This window comes from Mus caroli, chromosome 2 (assembly GCF_900094665.2).
Source record: "Mus caroli chromosome 2, CAROLI_EIJ_v1.1, whole genome shotgun sequence".
Classification (NCBI taxonomy): domain Eukaryota; kingdom Metazoa; phylum Chordata; class Mammalia; order Rodentia; family Muridae; genus Mus; species Mus caroli.
In genome coordinates, this window is record NC_034571.1 from 111,303,288 (window position 1) to 111,306,144 (window position 2,857).

Genomic DNA, 2,857 nt, shown 5'->3' on the forward strand with positions numbered 1-2,857 from the left:
TGTGTGTGTGTGTGTGTATACGTGTGGTGTAAGGTGAGGATTGTTTGTTTTCTTTGAATTTCTTTCACTTTCACCTTCGTTCCTGTCCATCATTTTGTTTATTCCACCTTTACTTGAATCTATGAGCACCTTAATTTTCTCAGCTACAAAATGGGGATGTCAGGAACCATGGAAGCGCCTGTCTCCCTGGAGAAGAGTACGTGGTCTATCAGATCATGCACCATTATGGCTCCAGTCACCCAGGCTGGAAGTGGCTGCTCTGGTTTCCCACCTGTAAAACAGAAGCACCGAGACTCACAGATGCTGTGCCTTACAGGGACTGTCCTCTGAGCCAGGGGGACTGTCTTCAGTTGTCTGAGTAGATCTAGGTTTCCGAGCTGCCTCACTCAGGATCAGTGAACTGAATTTAAAGTGAGCTGAAGATGAAATGGGCTACTGAAAGGAAGTATGGAATGACACAGGGATGGGCTGGACTCAGGGTGACAGAGGAAGTCCCAAGACCTGGAGACCTTGTGGGTCAGTGGGAAGAGATTAGCTCTAGTGAGGAAGGCACCCCAGGGAAAGCCAGTGGGAAAAAAGAGTGTGTTCAGAAGCCCGAGTGTTCCTACGAAAAGTAACCACACTGGCATGTTGGCACACACTCTGAACGTTGCTACTCAAAGCTGCTAATTCCTATTCTTCTCTCCAGTCAGTAAGTGTTGGCTGTGTACGTGTAGGAGACTCCCTAACTCTGGGGACTCATTGCCACCCTGCCCTCTCCCTCAGAATGGAGTGATACATTTTAATCCTGCCCCCAGTACCCTACAGAGACCATGTGACCAGCTTCCATTTGGGGCCAGAGAGTCTGGGGTTGCCCTGGTCCCTCATTTTTGTGTGAGACCTGGGTACATTATTTATGGGGATCATTTCCTACCCTAAAGGGTTGACTACCACATGCAAAGAGATAATTCCACCATCCCATAGGGGCTTACACTAATTCCTAAAGTCACTTCCACTTCCGAGAACTGAGAGGGCATGGTATCACGTGCCTGCAATCCTAGCACTGCAGAAGCAGAGGAAGATAGATGCTAGTTGGAGCCACTTTGATCTAGCTAATGAGTTCCAGGTTAACAAGAGCTATATAGCCAGACGCTTTCGGAAGTTCAGTACCTGTCCCCGAAGCCCCTCCGAGGTTTAGGAAGTCTCTAGAGCCTCCAGACGCATCCCATTAGCACCGCCCTTCTTGCTCCCTTAGACAAAGCTGAGGAGGCCCCAGTGTCTTCCAGCAGCCCTCTCCCAGCTCAGTCTCCCAGGGACCCACCTGCAGTACTCCTCCCGGCCAGCAGGGGACGGCATAGCACCAATGGACAGGTGCAGCGGTAGGCGCCCAGGATCTCCTAGAGCTTGGATAATAATTTACCGTAGACAGACAAGAATATCCTAGATTGTGGGCTTTATCTTTAAAATATGCTTCAGGAGGGATCTGGGCTTTCTGTAGACCGGGGAGATTATCAATTATCCATTCGCTGAACAGGGACTAACCAGGCACCCTATGGTGCGAAGCATTCTCTGTGTGGGTATCCAAAACAGACCTGTCTCTGTTAGAGGGACTAATTTCATTGAACAGCTTAGCATGTGTTTACTGAGAAGTTACTAAGTGCCAGGCTCATTTCTAGGCCCTTCCCTGTGTTCTCTCAACTCCTCCTAACAGTCCTGAGATTTGAATATTTCGTGCCCACTATCACTAAAGCACCAAGAAAGGGGTTAAACGACACCAAGAGGAAGTAGGGACTGGACCTTTAGGGCCCGGTGTATAATGTCCCTGTGTCAGGAACAGTATACGGATGGTTCCAGGATGGAACACACACCGGGGACTGGACCTTTCCGACATCCACGGAGTCGGCCATAAAGATGCCAGAAGGGAAAGAAGACAGAAAACTGGCCAGCTCTGGTACCTCACTCTCTTCCTGTCATCTTCCCTCTCTCTGGGTCTAGACGTGCATTCCAAGGCCCTGTTCTCCCTTACACTCCAAGGGAAAAAGAAAATCCTGTCTCCAGAATCATCAGACCCTTAAATTCTAGGCTCCACACAGCACTTTCTAGATGTGTTTCCATAAGAAAGTCACTTTCTAAAGAAGAGTGTGTGTGTGTGTGTGTGTGTGTGTGTGTGTGTATGAGTGTTTGGCCTGCAGGTAAATCTGTGTAACACACATGCAGTGCTCACAGAGGCCAGAAGAGGGCATTAGATCCCTAGACCTGGAGTCACAGATGGTTGTGAGCTGCTGTGCAGATGCTGGGAATAGAATCTGGGTCTTCTGGAAGAGCCAAGAGTGATCTTAAGCGACAAGTGATCTCTCCATCCCATGAAAGCCACTTTTATTTCTAAGAACTTCCATCTCAACTGGAAATGGGAAGGTCTTCCTCACTGGGGTGAGTTAAATGAGATCTGTACAGAGACATCCCACAAATGAAACCCAGAGAAGCCAGTTGTCAGTGTTCTCACCCATTCCTACTCAAACAGTACCCAGAGCACAACTAATCGGTCCTCCCAAGACCCGCCCCTCCCCCTACAGAAACCGTTACCTCACCTCACCTCTGTGCCTGTTAGCTACCTCACCTGACCCATTCATCACATGTCTCACACACACCCCGCCCGCCACTTTTGTTTGTTTGTTTGTTTGTTTGTTTGTTTGTTTGTTGTAGCTCATGCTTGTAGGGATCAGAGGAAAACCGAGTGAACCCCTGACTGAATGAGTACTGCTGACGTGGGGTTAGCCACTCAAGGATTATAGCCTCAGACCCATGGAAAAACAGCAAAGTCTCCATCTCCTGCCAGGGTGGGGCTCAGAGGGAACCCGGAAAAGCCTTCTCTTCTGAT